Here is a 15279-nt window from a genome sequence, read left to right on the forward strand (position 1 = left end):
AAAGGCCAATAAAGCCTTCTCTAAAGTGTTTTTCTTGATCTGCAGAAAAATAATCTTCACTCTTGTGATCATTCTCCCTTGACATGTCAGTGCTGTACAAGCATCATCCATTATTTCTGTATCAACGGTACACAGTTAACCACAGGTACCTTCTTTCTAGGTTGTAGCAACTCTTCTTTTCTTAAAAAAACACTTTCACAAAGCTTCCATTGTGGTGTAGCAGGAAGAGTATTAGAGTGGAAACCAAAAGCATTGATATTAAGTTTGGAGTTTGTCACAAATTGGTTGTTACTTTGAGAAAGCTGTTTGACCTCTCTACTCCTCCATAGCACAGTCTGAAATAACAGTTGATCAGAGAGAGCTCTGCATTTCTAAAAATTTCACTTATATTTTCTTTCATGGCCTTTTGCATGACTATTGCTTCTTTTATCAGATCCTCTATACTTGATTCCCACAAAATCATTCTTCTCTCCTATTATTGTTGTGCTGGTTAAGTCATTTCAGTTATGTCCTACTCTTTGTGACCCCATCTGGGATTTTCTTGGCAAAGATACTGGAGTAGTTTTCCATTTCTTTCTTCAGCTCATTTTACATATGAGAAAACTGAGGCAAACAGGGTGAATCAATTTGCCCAGAGTCATATAGCTAGTAAGTATCTGAGGCTGGATTTTTCCAGACTTCATGTCTGGTATATCATCTATTGTGCCACATAGCTACTCTTGGCAATTTTTCAGTTTATACTACATTAATATGTAATTATGGTGTTCAGTAAATATGTTTCTATCAGAAAAGCAGCATGGTTTTCTAAATGTTGAAGTAGAAATCAGAAAAACCTGGGTTCAAACACTTCCTCTGATAATTCCTAGCTTGCATAATCACAAGCAAATGACATAGTTGCTTCAGCCTCAGTTTCCTTATCTTTAAAATGGAAATACTACTAATAATTATAGTACCTTTTAGGGTTATTGTAAAACCAAAAAAAGACAATGTATACAAAGCATCATAAATATTAATTTTAGCATAATAAACTATATTTATTAGAATGTTTTCTGTCTCTTCAATTATCAAGTATTTATTAAGTGCCTACTCTATGCTAGACATGGTGCTAGGTGCTAAAGTTACAAAAAAACCTGAAATAATCTCTGATATCTGGGACTATAAATTTTATTAAAATTACAATGTATATATATATATATATGTATGCATGTATATAGGTGTATATATACATATATGCAAAATAACAAGTAAATAAAAGGTAAATACAAAGTACAGCTAAGTCTCAATTAGTGAGAATTATGAATTCTGTGAAATGGTCATGCTATTTGAATTTTCATAGCATATTTTCTTTGCTTTAGAACCAATTACCTTATTTTACATAATTATGACTTCAAATATTACTAATTCAAATAGATATGACCACTTTAGGGCATTAATCATTTGCACTAATCAAGACCTACTTGTAGTTAGGGAGGTGAGTATCAGGAAAAAGACTTCATAAGGAAGATGATGCTTTTGATGTGACTGGAAAAAAAGTAAAGGCTTCTGTGGAGAAAACAGGGGATTCTATTTGGAGGAACAAAGAAGGAAGTGCATTCCAGCCATAGAGGTTAACCTCTTCAAAAGTATAGAAATGGGAGCTAGAGTATGTGATTGAGGAGCAGAAAAAAGGTTAGTTAGTCTGGGAATTTTCTAAATGCAAATAAATTGGAAATGTTAGTTGGGCCCAGGTTGTGAAGGACTTTAAAAGGCAAAGAGAAACTTATATTTTTTTATTAGGAGCATTTGGGAGTCTCTATTGTTCATCAAAAACGATAGCAACATCAGATCAGACTTATATAAAATCACTTTGGTAGTTGTGTGGAAGAAGAGAAGAGAGAATTGAGGTAGGAAGACCATTGTACTGGAGAAGACCATTGCAATAGTCCAGGTAAGAGATAATAATTATATTCCTTGCCATTGCTCTTTGTCTCTTTTTATTCAAGTATTCACTAATATGTACACTTAACAAACATTTCTTGAACATTTGAAATGTATATATATATGTGGGTATGTATATGTATATATGTATATGTGTCTGTGAGTCTCTGTGTGTGTCTGTGTATGTATAATATTCTGGGAGATACAAAGATGACTGAAATAATCTCTGCAATCATATAGAATATGACATAGCCTAGGAGGTATTACATTGTCTCTCCTATTTTATATCATAATACATAGCAAACTAGAGTATCAAATATAGAATGGTCAGTGCATAAGAGAGGATCAGAATTCTATGGGAGTTCAGAGGAAGAAGTGAAGGAATCAGATAAGTCTTGGAAAAGATGGCATTTGAGCAGGACCTTGAAGGACAAGATGAGTTTCTCTCTGAGCAAAAGGATGTTTAGTGAAATGATAAATGATCTACTTTGCCTGAGGGGAGGTTATATGAAGAGAATGAAAGGTGAATTAAGGCTGACAAGGTAGAATGGAGCCAGAACCTTGAATGCCAGGCTAAGAATTTTGGCAATGTCACTTAGTAATTGTATGATCTCAAGCAAGCCAATTAACTTTTTACTTCATTTTCCTCACTGGTAAAATTTATGGTTTAAACTAGATTAGGAGTTCTTTTTATTTTCAAAACATATGCATAGATAATTTTCAACATTCACCCTTCTAAAACCTTGTGTTCCAAATTTTTCCCCTCCCTTCCCCCACCTTCTCCCCAGGGGGCAAGTAATCCAATACATGTTAAACTTATGCAATTTTCTATACATACTTCCACAATTATCAGATCAAAGAAAAATCAAATTAAAAAGGAAAAAAAAATAAGAAAGAAAACACAATGCAAACAAACAACAACAAAAAGAGTAAAAATACTATATTGTGATCCACACTCAGTCCCCAGGAATCCTCTCTCTGGGTACAGATGACTCACTTTATCATAAGACCATTGGAACTTGTCTGAATCATCTCATTGTTGAAAAGAACCACTTCCATCAGAATTGATCATTGCATAATCTTGCTGTTGCTGTGTACAATGTTGTCTCAGTTGTACTCACTTCACTTAGCATCAGTTTATATAAATCTCTCCAAGCCTTTCTGAAATAATCCTGCTAATCGTTTCTTATAAAACAATAATATTCATATTCATATCATTTCATCAATTCATATACCACAACTTATTCAGCCATTCCCCAACTGATGGGAATCCATTCAGTCTCAGTTTTGTGCTACTACAAAAAGTAGTAAAGCCAGAAACAATTTTGCATATGTGGGTCCCTTTTCTTCTTTTATGATCTCTTGGGATACAAGTCCAATAGAGACACTGCTGTATCAAAGGGTATATACAATTTGTATATACAATATACAAAATCCCCTTTGGGCATAGTTCCAAATTGCTCTCCAGAATGGTTGGATCCATTCACAATTCCACCAATAATGTAGTAGTGTCACAGTTTTCCCATATCCTCTCCAAAATTCATGATTTTCTTTTCCTGTCATCTTAGTCAATCTGAGAGGTGTGTAGCGGTACCTCAGAATTGTCTTAATTTGCATTTTTCTGATTAATAGTGATTTAGAACACTTTTTCATATGACTAGAAATGGTTTCAGTTTCTTCATCTGAAAATTAACCATTTTAGATTAGGAGTTCTTAACCTGAACTTTTTTTGGTAATAACTTTTTTGTTAATAACTTACTTCAATATATTTGGTTTCCTTTTTAATGCTTGGGATTTCATTGAATGAGGAAGATGTGAGAGCTCTCTCAAACTTTCAAGTTTCTCAAATTTATCACAAAAGAAGACAAAGAATCCCTGAACTAACTGATTCTTCTATTTCCTTCCATATCTAACAGACTTTGATTTGAAGAAGTCATTTTAATGATTGATGCAGGGATTTTTATTTTCAAAACATATGCATAGATAATTTTCAGCATTCACCCAAATTTTGGAAATGTGTTCCAAATTGTTCCCAAATTCCCAAATTTGTAAATACTATCGATACTGCATATAATAAAAATTCATATAGAAATAGGATAGATAGAAGGAATGAGGAATAGAATTGGGAAGACCTCTCAGGTAGCTATTGCAATAAACTAGATGAGAGTCAGTCAGAACTAGAACCAGGGTGATAGGAAAGGGGATGAATATGAGAAAGACTTCAGAGGCTGAATAGATGGGGCAGAGTGATTAGATATGGATGCAAGGGAGAATGCAAGAGGAATCAATATGGCATAAGTGGTTTGATCCTGGGTGGTTAGGTTATCAGGTTCTTGGGAGATTGAATAAATCATAGTGCAGTGCTGCCTCTCAAAAAAAAGTGTTGAATGTGTAATAGGAAACAGAAAATTTTGTTGACTCAGAGAAAAAAGATTTTATAATCACTCTATTCCCCTTCCAAATTTTCTTCTCCAGATCTTAGCTTGTGGTGCTCAGAATTTGTCAAACATCTTATTTTTATTTCATTTATATTACTTCCTCAAAATTTTAGTTACTTCGGGTATCTTCACACAGATGTGAAGATGAAATAGGTTTGCTTTCTATAATTCTTTTGATTGGTGTAAATGTTGTACACATTAGTAACCCAAATCTTAGTTGTAACACAACAAAGGATGGTAATTTTTAGTTTTCAGTTCAACTTATTAAATACACATTGAGTGCCTGCTCTATGCAAAATACAATGCTTTCTTTTGTCTTCTTCACCCACTTCCTCATTAGAACATAAGCTCAATTTGAAGGCAGAGTATTTTTTTATTTTATTTTATTTTTGTAGTTGTTAGGCATAAAGTGTATGGCACCCTCTGTATGGCCACTTAAAATAAATGTTTATTGATTTGAATTTAATTGGGAATATACAAATTTTAGATAGAACAGGTATCTCTATTGTTCTGAACTCCTGTATGGTTTTAGTTTGTTTAGAATTAGGGTAATCACAAACTATACCTTTTCTATGAGTTCACCTGAATTCATTGCCAGAGTTGGTTTTTCATGTGGATGATTGAATCATGAATTTTTAAAATGGTTACTGTTGTAGGCTCATTACTTAAGCTTGGCAAAGGACTCAACTACATTGCAATAACCTAACTAGAGTTCCTCAGTCTGCTGCATAAGGAATCCCTGAAAATTTTCAACATTCTTGAGTCACCTAATCAGAGGAGGTCCAGCACTAGTAGATTAAGGCCCCTTTCCTACATGTAGGAAGTCCGAATATCAACTAACCTCCTATTCTTCAGGTGTCTTCCCTCTTTGGTAGCATAAATCAGCATCATGGCCTAAGTCTACTTGTCTCATTCCTTTCTCCCTAAAACCTACTAAACCCTAAAAACCACTAGACTTGACTGATTTGAGGCTATTTTCTCCAAATCCAGCAAAACTGACTTGTTTCTGTCATCCTTCCCAAATGCAGTTTATATCTATCATAAATATGGTTCTCATTAATGCTGCTTTGCTTTACTGTCTTGTGTGTGCATCACTTAAAAATGATAGATTCGAAGACAGGAAACTTGGATTCAAATCCTGACATGAACAAATGCTATATATGTGACCTTAAGCAAATTATTTAATCTCTCAGGCCCTAAGGACTCACTTAGACTAGATAGCCTCTAAGGTTTCTTCCAAATCAAAATTTATAATCTTATCATGTATTTTTGACAGCATCCTTCATTGAGAGTCTGTATTTTTCCTAATAGACCCAGAAATGTCTTCCTAAAATGGACAAAGTTATTTGTAAACTACTGATAAATTAGTTCACATGTTCTTCTGGAAATCAGCTTTATTTATACTTACTAATGATGACAGATGACCATAATCAAGGGAGATTGTCAAATTTTAAGCAGTTTCAGAAGAGAAATGGGAACAGACACAAAGTTAATTATTTAACTTATTTATACTTCTCATCAGAAAACATAAGGACATTGATAAATATAAATAAAAGGGATTTTCTGAAGCCTCAGTAGTAAATTCACAAATGCAGATAAACCCACAAAATTCATTTTAAAATTATTTGAAATTTTAAAATTATTAATTGAAACATCCAACTTTGTCCTGCATTTTTTTCCCATTTCTTTTTACATATTTCTTCAGCACAGTCTATTCTTCTCCCGGGAATACATGTTATAAAAAGAGAGAGAGAGAGAATACTAGAGAACCTAGCATCAGAAACTATAAACACAATGGTGGCTATAATTGAGCCACTTCATGCTTTTGTTTTTACAAAAATAATTCATCACTTTGAGTTTTCTGGATTTATTTTTCTGTGGATTAACTGAGATTGCATCATTTATATTTGTCAATATCTTTATGTTTGTTGTAGGGAAGCATAATTAATAAACTGATTAATTGTGCTTCTGTTCAGATTTCTATTCTCAAAATTCACTTATGTTTGTGATTTGTGAGGAAATATTGATTTATTTTAAATAGGCTTTCTAAATCCTAATGAAGACTTTAGTAGCAATCTGATTCATCAGCTCTAAGCTACTTTTTATTTCACTTTAACATTCTTGGAACACTTTGTATCATCATCCCTATAGAAGTGTGCATGGTAATAGGGGCAAAGAATGAAAACTGTCATCTTAACCCTTCACACAAAATAGCACATAATTTGGGTTAAATATTGCCACTAATCACCAAAAATGTACTAATCCATACTTATTGGATAGTTTTTTGGTTTGAGTTAGTTTGTAGGTTTTTATTTATTTTTTCTTTAATTCTTGTCTTCCAAAGAGACAAACAGATTGCAGTGGAAAATAAAGCATGAATAGGTGCTCTTTACTATTCCCCTGGATTATTATCTCGCCTTGGGTGAGTGACTCTGTGCAAGATTGCTTAGATTTGCATGCTGTGTACAAAATCACTTTACTCCTATTTCGAATTTATTTTAAAATTATTTTTTAGGCGAGAAGTTGGGCCCAAGTAAGCACAAAGAAAGAAAGCTGGCAGCAATAACTATAGGGCACAACTGTTATTCTGTTCCTTTGATGAGATGCTTCCTTTTAGTAGTGAGCCTGCTTTTCAAATCATCCATTTGCCCTCATAAGAACTGTTAAGTCAGCATGCTGGTGGGTCACCTACTTCCTCATTATCCTTAAGTCTGAGTAGGTCTCTTTCTCCTGCTGATTAAACCAATGAATGACAAGCTAGGAAATCAGCATGAAGAGAGAAGCCACTGCATAGTTACTATATGTTACAATATGTATATGTATACTATATGTATAATTTTCCATTATTGCAAAATGCCTTGGTTCCTGTGATCCAGAAAATGAAGTATATTATTTGAAAAAAATTGAAAATCATTCCTATTTTCAACTGCTATGTCATATGCTTTTAACATTTTAATTTTAAAGTTGAAAATACAAAAATAGACTAATAGAATATTAGATAGGATGGGGTCTAAGTCCTTCACTTATTCCTTCTTTTTTTTAGATGAAGAAAGTGAGATGCAGAAAGTATAAATGCCTTCCAATGCCATACTGTTAATAATAAATGGCAGATCAGAGCCAGGGCTTAAAAGGCAGGACTTTCTAAGAATATTCCCATTTTAAGATTTACAAAGTATCTCTGGATACTCAGAGGGGAGCTATGTATAGGACAGCTGTGATTTCTTCGACACAAGGAGCTCCCAAAGAGGAAATTCCCTCTGACAATGCAGCTCTGTACTTGTAAAATTTACAGTTTTGGGGAGTTGCCTAGAACACTGAGAAGTTAAGTGATATGTTATGGTTTACACAGTCAGTGTGTGTCAAAGGTGGACTTGTCAGAAGCCAGATTTACCTGATTCTGAGGCCAGTTCTATCCGTTTTGCCATACTGGCTTTCTGAAAGCAGGCTAGATAAGGAGGTAAATGTCCCCCGAATTCCCATTTCTTCATGATTAGGGGAGGGGAAATGAGAGAATTTTTCTACATATTTCTGCCACTGACTTTTTTTCCCCCCAAGCAAAGTGTCTATGTCGGGGCATATTTCTACCTATACCTTTCATGGGAGAAGGAAGGAAAGAAGGAAGGAAGGAAGGAAGAGAGGGAGGGTGGGAGGAAGGAAGGAAGGAAGGAAGGAAGGAAGGAAGGAAGGAAGGAAGGAAGGAAGGAAGGAAGGAAGGAAGAAAGGAAGGAAGGAAGGAAGGAAGGAAGGAAGGAAGGAAGGAAGGAAGGAAGGAAGGAAGGAAAGGAGAGCCAAGACCTGGTTTTAGACACTACCAGGCAGTTGTAGGAACCTCAGCCAAGATTTAGTTTCCTTCTCTATAAAATGGGGGAAATGATGCCTACAATATTAACCTAACAAGCTTCTTATGAGAAAACAGTTTTATAAAACCTTTTAAAGTACTAGGGAAATGTGGGGTATGATTATTCTCATTATTTGGTTTTTACCTGTGGTTGACGCCTAAATCAAATTGGTTCTAATAGCCATCTTGGTCAAATTTACACTACATCCACATCAAAGAGCCATGGTTAGCTTTTAGGACACTTTCTGAATATGACTAGAAATGTTACTTGCATCTCTGAAGTTACAGCTCAGCAATCTTGTCTTTTGACAGCAACTAAGGAAAATGCCTTTTCCAATATATTCCTCTGCTATCAAAATTAGTCTGGCATTTATATTTTTGTGAAAAGGTCTTACAAATAAACTATCAGTGCTTCTTCTGGTTTGCCCAATTGATGATATAGTAAAATAGGCAGGAGATTTGATATCAGAGGGCTTTGGTTTAAAATCCTGCTCTGTTTTTTATTTATTTGCAAAGGGATTTCCACACAACTACTGTGGAGGAAAGATAGAACAAGTTGTTTTGTTGTTGTTACTGTTGTTGCTGCTGCCGCTGTTGTTTTATGCACATTTTACTTAATAGGAAACTGAGATTCAGGGGTTAAGTAATTTATCTATTGTCACACAGCTACTAAGTGAAGCAGAATTCAATTGAGGTTTCTGATTTCAAGTCCTAAACTCCTTTAATATAACCATGTTTCCTTAGACTGAAGGGGAAGCTGAAACCTACAAAAAAAAAGTCTTGGGGATAATATATAATATATGAATGCCACACTACATCAATTCCACAAAATTAGAAACCCCCTATTGCAAACTTCCCTGTTCATGTAATATACTAGTTAAATCAGTAATCAGTTAATCAGTAAAAACAATGTCTCTTTCCTAAAAACAAAAACTAAATTTAGTAACATTACATATACTATTGAGAAATTGTCAATTGAAATTATAGGATTTAGACTCCAAAGGAGATTATATAAAGTCATTTATTTAGTGGTTTGCCCCTCCTTTTCCAATTCACCACGTCATAATTTTCTACCACTTTCTACTCTGGCCAAGACTAATTTTGTGGAAAGTATAGATTATATTTTTGGTTTTTTTTTATTTTGTATATCACATACTTCTATAAAGAAGGAAGCTTAGGTAAGATAAGAGAGACCAAGGAGGAGGAAATGGGCATGGAGATAGATTGAGAAACGAGAGGGGGAGTTTAGCTTTTTTACTTGCTTGGTTCTAATACCTTAATGCTAGTTCTCCTTTGTTATCAGTCTATAAGAACTGTGCTATTCTGCAATGCTTCTGGTCAATTTAAGGTCAGACTCCCAGTCAGCTGAGAAATTACACTTTACAGTTTGGTCTACAGAGTCTAATTAGTTGCAAATTTCTATTTTCTTTCTTTTCTTCTTTCTTTAACGATGAAGCTATGAGTGGAAATAGGTGTGGAAGAAGAAAAAATTGTATATAGATCTGATTCTGATGAATAATTCATTTCTCTTAACATATTCTAAATGCCTACCATCTGTAAGCCACTATGCTAGGCTCTGGGGATATGAAGACAAAATCTAAGCAATCCCTGTTTTCTAAGAGCTTACATTCTACTAGGGAAAGATAGCATATGTATTGTTGTTGTTCAGTAGTTTTGTTTATGCTCAATTCTTCGTTACCCCATTTGGGGTTTTCAGGAGTGGTTTGCCATTTCCTTTTCCAGTTCATTTTATAGATGAGGAAATTGAGGCAAACACGGCAAACAGAATTGCCCAGGATCACACAGCTAGCAAGTGTCTAAAGCCAGATTTGAACTTAGGAAAACGAGTAATCCATCCACTGTGCCACTTTGCTGCCCTAGAGCAAATAATACAAGGAGTAATGAGAGGGAGAGCACTAAGACATGATCAGGGAAGGCTTCATGGAGGAAGTGGTATTTGAATTGAGTGCTGAAGGAAAACAAGGTTTCTAAGAGATAAAATTAGAAAAAGACTACATTCCAGAAATGGGAAGGTGACCTGTGACAAGACAGACAAGCAGAAGAAGGAAATGACTAGGGGTCCCGTTTGTCTGGAATGTAGAATTCTTGCAGGGGAATAGTATGAAATGAGGCTGGAAAGGTAGTTGGGAGCCAGAAAATGGAGAGCTTTAAATGCTAGCCCAAAAAGTTTATCTTTTATCCTCTAGTACATGGGGATCCCCTGAAAATTTTTCTAATAGCTCTCTACTACTAGTCAGTTCCTTTGACAGCCAGAGAGTGCCAGGGGTGGGGGGTGGGAGTTGGAGGGGGTGAAGAATAAAGAAAACTATTTCAGTCATTTGTCAGTGAAATTGTTTTTAATCCGAACTTAGTGGTTACTCTATCAGTTATATTGTTTATAGTCCTGGTTCAGGCTTTATGAAATTCAACATATCTGTATAAAAATGCTATTACATAAGGGGAAAATTTTTATTGGATATATTTTACATAGTACTGTGCTGGATTTATTCAAGCTATATTAGGCATGATATCTAACATCTCTGTGAATCTGGAGCTATCAATACTGTCTTCCTCCCTTGCCTCACTTCCCATTAGAGTCTTTAAAAACAATCAGTTTTCCAGATCATTATCTGTCTCCCTAATATGGAGTAAGAAAAAAATTAACTGGAGACAGTGAGAGAGTTCTCTCATTGTAAAATGGGGATCAATAGTTATACCTGCCAAAAAAGTTTGTCATTAAGGAAAGTGCTTTATAAAATGTAAAACCACTTTACAAATAAATGTCCATCACACAAAATTAATTATCATTTTATGGACACAAGCATTTATTAAGCATTTTACTGAATATTTGAGTTACCTCGAGGAGTTCACAGTCTAATTGGAAAGACTTTTACAAAAATAACTATATTTATATGAGATATATACATATAGAATGATTGAACATCATTATTATTGAAGTAATAAGTCAGGCTATTACCAGGTGGTAAACATTCCAAGAAGGGAGATATCCAGGGAAAAAGCATCTAGTTGAGAGATTGAGTGTGGTGTGTTGCTGGATCATGCAGGATGTGGAGGGAAGTAAAGTGTATGAAGATAGGAAAGGTAGGAAGGCCCCAAGTTGTGAAGATTTTTAAATACCAGATAATGTTGTATTTGATCTTGAAGATAACAAGGAGCCACTGGGGTTTATTGAGTCGGCCATAGTAATGAAGGGGAACAATCAAGATAAAAAAATCAATACAGTATCCAAAACCTATGTATGGTATATTTGGTTTCTGGCATATGTAATTGCATGATAGCTTTTGTGGAGTTTGTTTTCTTTTGTAGCAGATGTGATTTTCTAATTATGTTTTTCTTAGATGATTATTAAAATCAATTTATATTCCCTGAGGCAGGAGTAGGAGTAAGAGAATGAGAGGTTTTCACCAGCTTGGGATAAAAAATTTTCAGCTGATAATTGACAATGTGAATGAGAGCCCACATTTAGATGATCATATAATATTGTATCAGCTAGTCTTAGTGTTGGTTCTCTTTCTAGATTTGAATAAATTATAGTGTAAACTTTTATTATACAGTGTTCCAAAAAGTTTTAGTGAAATTTTAAACCTTAATAGCACTAAAGTCTTTAGGGGCATCCTATATTTCACCTTTGTATTACAGTGCTGAGTTGTGGGGTTTTTTAGTTTTGGTAATAATCATAGCTACATTTATATTTACAAAGCACCTTAAGGTTTACAATGTGTTTCATGTATGTTTGCTTATTTGAATTTTACAGCATTCCATGAAGTGGGGCCTGTGATTATATCCATTTTTCACATGAGAACTTGAAGCCAAATGACTTGTCCAGAATCATATTGCCAATACATATCTGATGCAGGATGTGTGATCTCTGATCTTCCTGACTATAGGTCCAACATTCTATCTGCTTTGCTACCTGGATGCCTTGTTCATTTTCTTTGGTTATTATTATCATTTATTCTTGATCATCCTGAGGCAGCATCCATGAAAAACACTGATTTTCCTTGCCACTTCTTAATCCTTCTCTCAAATCCCCAGGTCAGAGACAAGAATTGCCAGATTATCACCACTGTAGAGGGATGCTGAACAACATTAATTAAAAGATATGGAAGTCAGTAAATCTGGGATTCTAGCCTATGTTCCATTCCTCAATAGCCATATGACCACAAGAAAGTGACTTGATTTTCTTGGGATTCTGCTTCTTCAATTGTAAGATACAGGAAGTTGGATTTGGTTATCTAAGGTCTCTTCCCACTCTAACATTCTAAATATATTCACTTTGCACTATATTTTTGAAAATATAGTTAGAAAATTAAACTTTATAAAACTTTATAGTTAGAAGATTAAACATTAAAACTATAGTTAGAAGGTACAAAATAAGGGATTTCCCCCCCATATATTCTCAGCATATTTAAATGCTGACATTTAACACAAGGAAAAATTCTTTGTGGCAGTTTTTACTTAGGAATTACTTAGCCTTGAGAGACTTCCCTTAAGAGGAAGGAAGGAAGGAGGAAGGAAGGAAGGAAGAAGGCTATGACTGCAGAATTTCCTCTCTATTAGGCTAAGTAATTTCCTCTCTATTAGGAATTACTTAGCCTTGAGAAGAATAACCTAAAGTCAACTTAGATTTTATCTGTGACCTAACTAAAAGAAAATGTGGTATCATCTACTACTATCTGAGGGCTTTTTAGTTGATTACTTCTCCTTGGTCAAAGAATATAAGTCTGGTGGACTTCTCCCTTCAAGCAGCTCAAGAATAATTTCCTAGGGGAAATTGAATAGTCCATATTTGAAGAGAGATCCCTCTATTTCTTCTGATTGTCTTGACCACTTTTTCTTAGATATTCTCAATTATTTAACATTTACAATTTATTGTAAATTCAGTGACCTTAGAACATATTAAAATATGAATGATAGATATTCATCATCTATTTGATGTTTTTCTTTTTTTTTTTTTTTTAATGATCTTTCTGGCATGAATGACCAAGCCAGTAGAAGGAAGGAAGGAAGGCAAGTAGGAAGGAAGGAAGGAAGGAAGAAAGGTAGAAAGGAAGGAAGAAAGGTAGGAAGGAAGGAAGAAAGGTAGGAAGGAAGGAAGGTAAGAAGGAGGGAAGGAAGGAGTGAAGGAAGGAAGGAAGGAGGGAAGGAAGGAAGAAGGGAAGGAAGGAAGGAAGGAAGGAAGGAAGGAAGGAAGGAAGGAAGGAAGGAAGGAAAGAAGAAAAGAAGGAAAGAAGGCTATGACTGAAGAATTTCCTCTCTATCCTCACTACTTCCAATACAAAGAATTAAGCAAAGATTTCCTTCTTCTCCCTAACCTCTTTTGGCTCCTTTCTCTTAATGTTGCTGGATCTCTTGGGTAATGAGAACAGGAAAGTTTTTCCAAAAGCAAGGTGCCCACCTGACTTCTCTGTGGATTCTCTCTCAAATCTGCCTCTGGCTTATTCTGTTCAAATAGCCTGAGTGGCCATATTAACATGTGTGATTGCTTTTTTGGACAAATTAGGAGAACCTATAGAGACAAACATTATAATAACTACCCACAAAAATTATGTTTCAGTATAAAAGCCAGCATGACTTCTTTTGGTAATGAAATCAAAATATGCTTGCAAACAGATTCTAATTCTGACAACTTGTAATTGTTATGTTTTGGGTTTTTTTCCTCAGAAAAATATAATTCTATTAAAAGTATTTATGTCCTAAAAACTCTTCCTTCTGAATGGAATTATATTGTTGGAATCTCCTGATGTCTCCACTTTGATAAGCCTCACTTGGGAATTGTGTATCTTTCCTGATCAAAGTGCAAAGTCTCTAGTTTGATCAAAGCTTCAGTCACCCTGCACAAACTCCAACTTTCTTTTCTGACTATTTCATACACGTTTAAAATAAAGTTAAGACAAACACCTTTATTGGCTGTCAAATATTTCAGTAAATGGATAAACACAGCTTTCTTTAAAGAAAATATTTTCTTGACTTTTAAATAATCCTTTCTTAAACTTTCTACATGACTTTTTAAAAAATCATGTTTGAGCTATTTTATAATCTGTAATAATACTTGCCAATTCAATTGTTTATGACCTCTTTAACTATTATGTTTTCCAATATTTTATTCAAGTTAAAAAGTGTGTGTGTGTGTATCAAGATCTACTCTTTGACCTCTTATGTTAACTTTATTTGGAATGGAATTTTCTTTACTTTTTATATCTTCCCTTAGTGAAGTGGGTGGGGTTTTTAAAGAATTCCTATTTCATATCTTTCTCAAAGTTTCCTTCCATTATCTTATCAAGTAATTAATTGTCCATTTATGTATGTTCAAAGATAGGAAGATCTGTAAGGATACCACATGGCAGAGGGAAGAAATTCTGGCCCCAGTGACCCATATACATACAAATGGATCAGTCATAGCTATAGAAAGAAGCCCGAGAAAAGGGCTGAGGAAGTTTCTATTGGTAAGTCAGGAGGGGGAAAAAAAGGGGGAAAAATTTTGCCATTGAATTGTTTATTGGGTCTCTTTTGGCAGTCTGAATTAAACAAGTGAATTGAGAACAGTTTTCTTCATTTTATGTACAAAAAGAAACCTTGATCTTTCTGAATACAAATGCAAATCAGTACTAATATGTGTTCATTATATTGAGTGCCACATTACAGTATATTGAGTGCCTGTTCATCCAAAATGTTTAGGAAATGAAGTATTCAGAATGGCAGCTAGATGGTGCAAAGAATAGAGTGTTGGACTTAGAATAAAAAAAGACCTGAGTTCAAATTCTGAACTTACTAGCTTTGTGATCCTACACAAGTCATTTAACCTCTCTCAAATCAATTTCCCCCTTTGTGAAGAGGGCATAATCTGACAATACTGAAAATTACTGTACATACCATATAAGTATTAGGCTGTGTCCTGGCTGATCCTATCTTCACAGTGCATGAATTACTCTCCTCTGTAGCTACTCTTTACCCTGCTTGCCCAATATCATCCACTAGGTTTTTCCCATCACCAGTTCCCTTAATATTCATTTCTCCAAGAATGTTGAATCTGAGTTCAAATCTCATTTCCAAAATTTACTAAAC

At 34.6% G+C, this 15279-nt stretch overlaps 1 protein-coding gene across 1 annotated transcript in view; it reads left to right on the top strand.

Moving 5' to 3' along the window:
• Window positions 1-1219: 1219 nt before the first annotated feature.
• The window catches only part of NPAS2 (neuronal PAS domain protein 2), a 226204-nt gene continuing 212144 nt past the window's right edge, over window positions 1220-15279 (top strand). The window contains exon 1 of the mRNA XM_031959146.1: window positions 1220-1927. The gene's annotated coding sequence lies outside the window, so the exon portion shown is untranslated. The remainder of the gene's footprint in view (window positions 1928-15279) is intronic.

Source organism: Sarcophilus harrisii, chromosome 3, assembly GCF_902635505.1.
Source record: "Sarcophilus harrisii chromosome 3, mSarHar1.11, whole genome shotgun sequence".
NCBI lineage: Eukaryota > Metazoa > Chordata > Mammalia > Dasyuromorphia > Dasyuridae > Sarcophilus > Sarcophilus harrisii.